Source organism: Schistocerca cancellata, chromosome 8 (genome assembly GCF_023864275.1).
Source record: "Schistocerca cancellata isolate TAMUIC-IGC-003103 chromosome 8, iqSchCanc2.1, whole genome shotgun sequence".
In the NCBI taxonomy this organism is placed as follows: domain Eukaryota; kingdom Metazoa; phylum Arthropoda; class Insecta; order Orthoptera; family Acrididae; genus Schistocerca; species Schistocerca cancellata.
Window position 1 is genome coordinate 45,973,124 of NC_064633.1, and position 12,104 is coordinate 45,985,227.

The following is a 12,104-nucleotide window of genomic DNA, read 5'->3' on the forward strand; positions in this document are numbered from 1 at the left end:
TATACCAAATAAATTAACAAACAGTTGAGCTGATTCTCCTTGGTACACAAAACGGGTCGAAACACTTTTGCAGAAGCAACGAAAAATCACGCCAACTTTAGACGAACGCAAACTCTCCAAGATTGGCGATCTTTCACAGTCTCTCGAAATTTAGACAAGGCTTCAATGAAAGACGCTTACAATAGTTTCTAAAGCGAAACTTTGTCTCTACAACTGGCAGAAAATCCAAAGAGATTCTGGTCGTATGTAAAGTACGCTGGCGGCAAGATACAATCACTGCCTTCTCTGAGCGATACGAATTTGATATACCGTCGACGACATTGCTGCCAAAGCAGAATTACTAAACACAGCCTTCCGAAATTCGTTCAGCGAAGAAGTAAATATTCGAGAATTCGAATCAAGAACAGCTGCCAACATGAATAACGTAGAAGTAGATATCCTCGGAGTAGTGAAACAATTTAAATCACTTAACAAAAACAAGCCTTCCGGTTCAGACTGTATACCAGTAATGGTCCTTTCAGAGTATGCTGATACAATAGTTCCATACTTAACAATCATATACAACCGTTTACCCTATGAAAGATCCGTATTCAAAGACTAGAAAGTTGCCCAGGTCATACCGATATTCCAGATAGGTAATAGGGTTAATTTATTAAATTACACTCCCAAATCCTTAAAGTCGATATGCAGCAGGATTTTGGAACAAATATTGTGTTCGAACATTATGAATTACCTCTAATAAAGCAGTCTATTGACACACAGTGAACGCGGATCTAGAAAATATCGTTCTTGTGAAACACCACTAGCACTTTACTTACTCGAAGTGTTGAGTGCTATTAACAAGGTATTTCAAATTGATTCCGTATTTCTAGATTTCCAGAAGGCTATTGACACTATACCCCACAAGCGGCTCGTAGTGAAATTGCGTGCTTTTGGAATTTCGTCTCAGTTAGGTGACAGGATATGTAATTTCCTGTCAAAGGGGTCACAGTTCTTAGAAACTGACGGAAAGTCATCGAGTAAAACAGAAGTGATTTCTGGTGTTCCCCAAGGTAGTGTTACAGGCCCTTTGCTGTTGCTCATCTATTTAAACGATTTGGGAGACTATCTGAACAGCAGTCTTAGATTTTTCGCTGATGGCGCTGTTGCTTATCGACTAGTAAAGTTATCAGAAGATCAAAGCGAACTGCAAAACGATTTAGAAAAGATATCTGTATGTTGCATAAAATTGTCAGTTTACCCTGAATAAGGAAAAGTGTGACATCGTCTGTGTGAGTGCTAGAAAAATCCCTTAAACTTGGCTTACACAATAAATTATTCAAATCTAAGGGCGGTAAATTGAACCAAATACCTAGGAGTTACAATTACAAACAAATTGGGAGTAACTCGCAGGAAATGTTGTGGTGAAGAGTAACCTAAGACTGCGGTTTACTGGCAGGACAGTTAGGAAATATAACAGAGCTACCAAAGAGACTGCCTACACTATGCTTGCCCTCTCTCTTTTAGAATACAGCTATGCGATGTGGGATCCTTACCAGACAGGATTGACAGAGGAAAAGTTCAAAGAAGGGCAGCACGTTTTGTATTTTCGCGAAGTAGGGAAGAGAGTGTCACTGAAATAATACAGGATTTGTGGTGGACATCATTAAAACAAACGTTTTCGCTGCGGCGGAATCTTCTCACAAAATTTCAGCCACCAACTTCTTCTCGGTATGCGAATATATTTTTTTGACGGCGACATGCATAGGGAGAAAGGATCACCGTAATAAAATAAGGGAAATCAGAGTTCGCTCCGAAAGATATAGGTGTTCATTATTTCCGCGCGCGGTTCGAAATTGGAGTAATAGAGAACTAGTGTGAGGTGGTCCGATGAATCCTTTGCCAGGCCCTTAAATGTGATTTTCAGAGTATACATATAGACGTAGATGTAGACTGCTGGTAAACATAGCAGCTCAATTGCCATACCAGAATCTCTCGACACAGTGGAGTTCGTAATACTGTATGAAATTTCCTGGAAAATCGCTCGTGTGTGGCTGCAGTCCGTCACTCGATATCACATGTGCACGAGCGTTGCCTTATCAGATGGAACAAAGGCGTCCGGCTACGACACCTGTCCGTTCACAGGCGGCGGGTCTGCCAAGGCATGCTCACAGTCGCGATTACGGATCTGGAGAGTAAAAATTCTTGGCGTCGGGTGAGCGGACTCTCTGCTGTCGGTAAGTGTCCATTTGCAAGCTGGAGACTAACGGACGTTTGCAGTTTGCGAAGGAAAGGAACACTTACTATGTTTCTTTTCTTTTCTTTTTTTTAAGTCAGCTTACAAAAAATGGTTCAAATGGCTCTGAGCACTATGGGACTTAACATCTGTGGTCATCAGTCTCCTAGAACTTAGTACTACTTAAATCTAACTAACCTAAGGACATCACACACATCCATGCCCGAGGCAGGATTCGAACCTGCGACCCTAGTGGTCACGCGGTTCCAGACTGAAGGGCTTAGAACCGCACGGCCACACCGGCCTGCTATGTCAACTTGCAGACCTCTGCGGTTAGAAGTGTGAGAACAATAGCCGGTCATGACATAAGTAGCAAAGATGGAATGAAAGGAGGCATTAGCAGGTGACTCGACTGGAGACCGGGCATCTGTTGGAAACTGGCGACATATATTTTGCTCTGTGAAGGAATTTCAGCAACAGTAAAGTCTGAGTATTGTCTCCCTTTCTTCTCGTGAGTTTTGTGGGAGGTACGAAATGTTTAACGACACTGTCGGACAATAATTTGATTGGCCAGAAGAAGAAAATGTGCAAACAAGCCACGTTGGCCGAGCGGTTCTAGGCGCTTCAGTCTGTTACCGCGCGACTGCTACGGTCGCAGGTTCGAATCCTGCCTCGGGCATGGATGCGTGTGATGTCCTTAGGTTAGTTAGGTTTAAGTAGTTCTAAGTTCTAGGGGACTGATGACCTCAGATGTTAAGTCCCACAGTGCTCAGAGACATTTGAACCATTTTGTGCTAACAAAATCGGTATGTGGTCATGCCTAGGGAGAGAGCTCTGAAGAATGCAAAGAGGCACACTTGTTGTTAAGACACGAAAGCGGACGCCTGTCGAGACAGCAACGGGGACACTTCCCAGTTGGTGGCTGGGCGTCAGGCGTCTCTGTACCGGCAACTGCCAAAGGCACATCCACCGCTCGCCGAATCTGCGGGAGATGCCGCCGACAGACTCCGGCCGTCCTCGGACATCCAGTCTGTCGCCTGCAGCGCGCCTCCCTACGCACCTGTGGCAGCCTGGCCATCGCCCCGTAACTACAATGCAGCTCTGTCGTGGAAGTCTGCCTGCCGATTCCGGTTGTTCCATAGCAACCGTGGTCAGACCCCGATAATCTTGTTACTGGTAACAGGCAAACCATTACTTCGCTTCACTTATAATTAGAAGCAAGCGAGCTCCTCGCCCACGGCTGGATGACCAGAGGGCTGGCGACCGGCCGCCTGCTTTGCGGCGCCATACGGATGTTCTGTGGAGGGGCAGATGGCAGCAAGCCGCTCTTCCGGCCGTTTTGCCGTCTTGCTATATGTGGACCGCTACTTCTCAATCGAATATCTCCGCAGTAGGGATCACGAGGCTAAGTGCACCGGTACCAGTCCTAGCACCAAGGAAGTACTGGGGATCGAATCTGAGTCCTCCGCGTGGTAGCCTTCTATGCTGATCATTCATCTACGGAGGCGGACTTTTCGTTTATAATAGTAAATAGCTGAGTACCGTCCTTGTCCGGGTATGTACACTCCTGGAAATGGAAAAAAGAACACATTGACACCGGTGTGTCAGACCCACCATACTTGCTCCGGACACTGCGAGAGGGCTGTACAAGCAATGATCACACGCACGGCACAGCGGACACACCAGGAACCGCGGTGTCGGCCGTCGAATGGCGCTAGCTGCGCAGCGTTTGTGCACCGCCGCCGTCAGTGTCAGCCAGTTTGCCGTGGCATACGGAGCTCCATCGCAGTCTTTAACACTGGTAGCATGCCGCGACAGCGTGGACGTGAACCGTATGTGCAGTTGACGGACTTTGAGCGAGGGCGTATAGTGGGCATGCGGGAGGCCGGGTGGACGTACCGCCGAATTGCTCAACACGTGGGGCGTGAGGTCTCCACAGTACATCGATGTTGTCGCCAGTGGTCGGCGGAAGGTGCACGTGCCCGTCGACCCGGGACCGGACCGCAGCGACGCACGGATGCACGCCAAGACCGTAGGATCCTACGCAGTGCCGTAGGGGACCGCACCGCCACTTCGCAGCAAATTAGGGACACTGTTGCTCCTGGGGTATCGGCGAGGACCATTCGCAACCGTCTCCATGAAGCTGGGCTACGGTCCCGCACACCGTTAGGCCGTCTTCCGCTCACGCCCCAACATCGTGCAGCCCGCCTCCAGTGGTGTCGCGACAGGCGTGAATGGAGGGACGAATGGAGACGTGTCGTCTTCAGCGATGAGAGTCGCTTCTGCCTTGGTGCCAATGATGGTCGTATGCGTGTTTGGCGCCGTGCAGGTGAGCGCCACAATCAGGACTGCATACGACCGAGGCACACAGGGCCAACACCCGGCATCATGGTGTGGGGAGCGATCTCCTACACTGGCCGTACACCACTGGTGATCGTCGAGGGGACACTGAATAGTGCACGGTACATCCAAACCGTCATCGAACCCATCGTTCTACCATTCCTAGACCGGCAAGGGAACTTGCTCTTCCAACAGGACAATGCACGTCCGCATGTATCCCGTACCACCCAACGTGCTCTAGAAGGTGTAAGTCAACTACCCTGGCCAGCAAGATCTCCGGATCTGTCCCTCATTGAACATGTTTGGGACTGGATGAAGCGTCGTCTCACGCGGTCTGCACGTCCAGCACGAACGCTGGTCCAACTGAGGCGCCAGGTGGAAATGGCATGGCAAGCCGTTCCACAGGACTACATCCAGCATCTCTACTATCGTCTCCCTGGGAGAATAGCAGCCTGCATTGCTGCGAAAGGTGGATATACACTGTACTAGTGCCGACATTGTGCATGCTCTGTTGCCTGTGTCTATGTGCCTGTGGTTCTGTCAGTGTGATCATGTGATGTATCTGACCCCAGGAATGTGTCAATAAAGTTTCCTCTTCCTGGGACAATGAATTCACGGTGTTCTTATTTCAATTTCCAGGAGTGTATTTATACAAATCTTCTCTTGCTCCATCTCCTCCTGTCTCTCCCTCTATCCATCTCCTCATATCTCTCTGTCCATCTACTTTCCCCTCTCTCTGTCAGTCTGCTCTTCGACCCTCTGTCCATCTACTGCTTCCCTCTTTGTCCATCTCCTTCTCCTGCTTTGACTCCACGTCCCCCATCTTTACTCTCTGCCATTCTTCTCCTATCGCTATTCTGTCCATCTCCTCCTACCCTCCTCTCTGTCCATGTGCTCCCCTTCCCTGTCACTGTTCCTCTCCTCCTCCCAGTCCCTACATCTACATCTACATCTACATGCATACTCTGCAAATCACATTTAAGTGCCCGACAGAGTGTTCATCAAACCACCTTCATAATAATTCGCTATTATTCTAATCTCATACAGCGAGCGGAAACGAATAGCCATATCTTTCGGTGCGAGCTCTGATTTCCCTTATTTTATTACGGTGGTTGTTTCTCCCCATGTAGGTCGGCGTCAACAAAATATTTTCGCATCCCGAGGAGACGTTGGTGACTAAATTTTCCTGAGAATATTCCGCCATAACAGGTCTTTGTTTTAACGATGTTGACCCCAAATCCGGTATCATTTCAGTGACACTCTCTCCCCTATTTCGCGATAATACAAAACGTGCTGCCCTTCTTTGAACTTTCTCGACGTACTCCGTCGGTCCTATCTGACAAGAATGCCACAGCGCGCAACAGCTCTCTAAAACAGGACAGATAAGCGTAGTGTAGGCAGTGTCTTTACTAGATACATTTTCTATGTGTACTGTCAATAAAATGCAATCTTTGGTTACCCTTCCCCACAACTTCTTCTGTGCGTTCCTTTTAACTTACGTTGTTCGTAATTGTAATTCCGAGGTATTTAGTTGAATTTATGGCCCTTAGATTTGACTAATTTATCGTGTAACCCAAATTTAACGAATTTCTTTTAGCAGTCATGTGGGTGACCTCACACTTTTCGTTGTTTAGGGCCAATTGCCAACTTTTGCACCATACAGATATCTTTTCAAAATCGTTTTGTAATTTGTTTTGATCTTCTGATAACTTTACTAGTCGATAAAAGACTGCGTCATCTGCAAAAAACCCGAGATATAGCAAAGGGCCTATAACACTACCTTGGGGTACGCCTGAAATCTCTCTGTCCATCTCTTCATTCTCTCTCTCTATCTCTCTCTCTCTCTCTCTCTCTCTCTCTCTCTCTCTCTCAGCGTTACCACAACCACCGCAACCGCTGGCTATTAGTTCTTACCCTCACAGTATTTCTTTGCAAATAATAACTAAAATGTGTACCAAATTTGAAATCGTTCCAGGGTTCAGGATGAGCTTCTACCCGTGCTATTTAACATATTTGACATGTACTAGTGCACATGTTTCACATGCATCCTAGCGAATTTCACCCTGCTGTTCCATATTGAAGATTGTCATTGTTTATGACGCATTATCTCCTGAACTATGTTTTCTACAATAATACATTTTTGTAAGTACATTCAGCGTTATACATATAGACTGCCTGCAAAATTTATATTAAATACAATTAATAAAGAAGTAATAAAGTTAAACGTCATGCTTCATTCGGTACTTGTGCTATAAGAACGGCAAAAATGTAAGCGCTAAACTTTTTTTCTCTTCGTTATTTTTCGGGAATTGTCATCCAGAAGAAGTTTCATAAAGGTTTGAAATTATGTGTAAAATTCGTTGTGAGTCACTAAACGTCTACACTTTTGATAGGTGGTTCTTATCCTTACAGCAATTCTTTTCGGACGGTAAGTAATATGCGTACCAAGTTTTATGAAATTGGTCTTGTGATTTAGGAGGAAATGTGGGACATACACACACACCTAAACACCGATATACTGCACGTATATCCGTTTTCATAATGTTACATACATGGATGCGAAATTGGTCTTGTGATTTAGGAGGAAATGTGGGACATACACACACACCTAAACACCGATATACTGCACGTATATCCGTTTTCATAATGTTATATACATGGATGAAAATGCTGCCTACGGGGCTGTAGTAACGGAACGATATACACTCCTGGAAATTGAAATAAGAACACCGTGAATTCATTGTCCCAGGAAGGGGAAACTTTATTGACACATTCCTGGGGTCAGATACATCACATGATCACACTGACAGAACCACAGGCACATAGACACAGGCAACAGAGCATGCACAATGTCGGCACTAGTACAGTGTATATCCACCTTTCGCAGCAATGCAGGCTGCTATTCTCCCATGTAGACGATAGTAGAGATGCTGGATGTAGTCCTGTGGAACGGCTTGCCATGCCATTTCCACCTGGCGCCTCAGCTGCACCAGCGTTCGTGCTGGACGTGCAGACCGCGTGAGACGACGCTTCATCCAGTCCCAAACATGCTCAATGGGGGACAGATCCGGAGATCTTGCTGGCCAGGGTAGTTGACTTACACCTTCTAGAGCACGTTGGGTGGCACGGGATACATGCGGACGTGCATTGTCCTGTTGGAACAGCAAGTTCCCTTGCCGGTCTAGGAATGGTAGAACGATCGGTTCGATGACGGTTTGGATGTACCGTGCACTATTCAGTGCCCCTTGACGATCACCAGTGGTGTACGGCCAGTGTAGGAGATCGCTCCCCACACCATGATGCCGGGTGTTGGCCCTGTGTGCCTCGGTCGTATGCAGTCCTGATTGTGGCGCTCACCTGCACGGCGCCAAACACGCATACGACCATCATTGGCACCAAGGCAGAAGCGACTCTCATCGCTGAAGACGACACGTCTCCATTCGTCCCTCCATTCACGCCTGTCGCGACACCACTGGAGGCGGGCTGCACGATTTTGGGGCGTGAGCGGAAGACGGCCTAACGGTGTGCGGGACCGTAGCCCAGCTTCATGGAGACGGTTGCGAATGGTCCTCGCCGATACCCCAGGAGCAACAGTGTCCCTAATTTGCTGGGAAGTGGCGGTGCGGTCCCCTACGGCACTGCGTAGGATCCTACGGTCTTGGCGTGCATCCGTGCGTCGCTGCGGTCCGGTCCCAGGTCGACGGGCACGTGCACCTTCCGCCGACCACTGGCGACAACATCGATGTACTGTGGAGACCTCACGCCCCACGTGTTGAGCAATTCGGCGGTACGTCCACCCGGCCTCCCGCATGCCCACTATACGCCCTCGCTCAAAGTCCGTCAACTGCACATACGGTTCACGTCCACGCTGTCGCGGCATGCTACCAGTGTTAAAGACTGCGATAGAGCTCCGTATGCCACGGCAAACTGGCTGACACTGACGGCGGCGGTGCACAAATGCTGCGCAGCTAGCGCCATTCGACGGCCAACACTGCGGTTCCTGGTGTGTCCGCTGCGCCGTGCGCGTGATCATTGCTTGTACAGCCCTCTCGCAGTGTCCGGAGCAAGTATGGTGGGTCTGACACACCGGTGTCAATGTGTTCTTTTTTCCATTTCCAGGAGTGTATTTTTGATAATCAGTCTGCCTTGTTTAGAACATCGTTATTTAAATTACTTGCACGTATGTAATGTGACGCAGTTGCGGTACGTGACCAGCATTCACTTTTTCACTGTGCAGGCAGACGAAGTAAGCTTTTGTGATTCTTACAGTACCAGGATATTACGTGATGGAAGACCGTGCCCGATCCCTCCTCTATTATTATCCACCTGAACTTGTGTTTGACCTCACACCCGAGTTTGATTTTACTTCGTTTTAGCACGATGCTTGGGAGTGCATTGAATAGCAGATATCGGTGAAGTATGTGAAGATCGTCAAACAATAATCGTAATCTGAAGGGGTGTATTAGCACGACAGATATAATAAATAACCGTCTCCTGGTGTAGCGACAGTCTGTAGTGTTGGGACGGCACGGTGGGAAAAAAGAAAAACATGGAAGTTTTCTTTAGCTGGCATGTTATATAATAGGTAAAATAATCTCCGGATAATTACCAAGAATGTGAGAGCGTAAAGGTTTTCAATACTATTGGAGGATTATAATTTAAGACGTAAACTAGATTGACAGCAAAACGAACAGACCAAACTTCTTTGATCTTCGCTAGACTTTCCGAATCGACGCACCACGTTACAGACTGCACTGGACCGTTAGATGACAAGATTTTGTACTGTCAGGCTACTGTAGATTAGTAACATCTCTCATGTTAAGGCAACCCCATATCAGTGGACTTCACTAACCGTTATATGGGATGCAGACACCATATTAACAGATATAAAAAATGTACATACCGTTGCAAGATGCAACTTCCATAGACAGTTTCTTCCTTTCTGAAATAACGTTAAATGTGACACTGAACTTCAGCAAGCGAGTTGTCTTTAGTTTCCTTATTGAATGTAATTCGACAGTATAATTGTCCATAAAAACCTCCACATGTGTCTTTATACGTTCATTTATTACACCACATTCGATTTTGTCAGAAATGAACATCTCTGGCTACCAGGAAGCTAGCCGAGATTAGCCTAAGAGCTATTAGAAGACACACTGAAAATCTTCCAACAGTAATTACTTTTGAATACATTATGAGAGTGACAGTCATCAATATGTTACAAATATTTACTATTAAAAACAGTTTCGATCACAAATTATTTAGTACGATTACTGGTTTCGACCACTACTGTGGTCATCTTCAGACCAATGAGTAAGAACCTCCTTCTGCTAGAGAATCACTAGCAGAGGGAGGTTCTTACTCATTGGTCTGAAGATGACCAAAGTAGTGGTCGAAACCGGTCACCGTACTAAATAAATTATGATCAAGACTGTTTTTAATAGTAAACCTTCCAACAGTGTTTGTAGCTAATACTCACTAAGTGCATCCGCGTAATTATTCAAAAAATAATTAATTGCAAGATCAAGCGCTAAAAGATAATTGTAGAGAGACTGACCACTGCAACATCTAAATCTACCGAAAGTAAACGCAAAGTATATGTATTTAAAAAGAGCAGCTAAAAATTCGCGTTGCGCTTTGCTGAGAGATAGCCTCCACTCCTTCCCAACTAATTATGTAAGTGTAGAAGAGATGAGGCTTAAAATCAAAGAAATTAATAAACGATTGTGCTGATCCCCCTTGGTATACAAAAGAGGTTACACAAAAGAGGTCAGAGGACTGTTGCAGAAGCAACGAAAAACCATGCGAAACTTAAAAGACTGGTGGTGTTTTACTGATGCGAGATGCTTTCAATAGATACCACAATCTCGAAATCTGACAGAACAATCTAAGAGTTTCTGGTTGTGTGGAAGGTACACCAGCGTCAAGACACAACCAATGCCTTCACTGCACGTAACCAATGGTAATATAACCGCTGACAGCGCAACTAAAGCAGAGTTGTTAAACAAAGTTTTCTGAAATACCTCCACCAAACAACGCAAAGCAAATATTCCAAAACTCGAATCGAGAAAAACTGCCAAAATGAGTAACATAGAAGTAGGTATCCTCGGACTAGCGAATCAACTTAATGTGCTTAATAACGAAGAGTATTCCGGTCTAGATAGCTTACAAATAAGGTTTCTTTCAGAGTATGCAGATACGATCGTAGACAACCACTAGCTTGACGAAAGATCCGTACCAAAAGGCTGGAAATTTGCACAGGTCACATCAATACTCAAGAAGGGAAATAGCAATGTCCCGCTTAATTATAAACCCGTTTCACTAACTTCGATTTGCAATAGGACATCGAAATATACACTGTGTGAATTACCTCTAAGGTAACAGTCTACTGAAACACTCACAGCACATATTAAGAATATATCGCGCATCTGAAGCACAGCTAGGTCTTTATTCGCACGAAGTTGTCTGTTGTATCGACAGGTGATCTCAAATCGGTTCTATATTTTTAGATTTCCAGAAGACTTTTCACACCGTTTCTCCAAGACTCTTCTAATCAAATTTCGTGCCTATGGAGTATTGTTTCAGCTTTGAGACATTTCCTTTCAGAAAGGCAGCGGTTTGTAGTAGTTGGCGGTAAGTTGTCAAGTAAAATAGAAGTGATACCCGGCGTTCCCTACAAAGTGTTATAGGCCCTCTGCTACTCCTAGTCAACATAAACTATTTTGGAGATAGTCTGAGCAGCCCTCTTAGAATGTTTGCAGATGACGCTGTCAATTACCGTCCTCTAAAATCATCAGAAGAGAAAAATCAATTGCAAAATTACTTAGACACTGTATCTGAATGGTACGAAAAGTGGCACTTGTCTCTGTGAGGTCATCCACGTGAGTGTGACGTTAAATTTCGATTACACGATAAATAACACAAATGTAAATGCTGTCAATTCGACTAAATACATTGGAATTATAATTACGATCAACTTAAATGGTAATGACAACACAGATAATGCAAAGGCAACCCAAAGACTCCTTTTTATTGCCAGAACGGTTACAACAGGTTTACTACGCTGGAGTACTGCTAGGTTGTTGGTGATCCTTACCAGATAGAATTGATTGGGAGGTCGAACGAAGTTCAAAGACAAGCATCTCCTTTTGTATTACCACGAAATGAGGGAGACAGTGTCACGATTATATGCGAGTTGGGATGGCCATCATTAAAACAAACGAATTTTTCGTTGCGATGAAATTTTTTCACGAATTGCCGGTCACCAGCTTTATCCTATGAATGTGAAAACATTTTATTATTTACAAATATATAGAAGAAGAAATGATTATCACAATAAAATAAGAGGAATCAGTGCTTGTACAGAGCGGAACCGTAGAGAAATAGACCGAAGGTGTTTCAAAGATCCCTCTTCCAGTCACTTTAACTGTGAACTGTAGAGTTATCATGTAGATCTAGATGTAGCTTTAGATACAGATGTTAAAGGCACATGCTAGATGCGTTAAGTGAATCAGTCTGTTCGTCATGTTCCAGCTGTGCCTTCAGCGTT

At 45.4% G+C, this 12,104-nt stretch overlaps 1 protein-coding gene across 1 annotated transcript in view; it reads left to right on the forward strand.

Annotated features, from left to right (window-relative positions):
• Window positions 1-12,104, forward strand: part of LOC126095330 (zinc finger and BTB domain-containing protein 45-like) — a 559,429-nt gene that overhangs the window by 514,137 nt on the left and 33,188 nt on the right. The window lies entirely within an intron of this gene.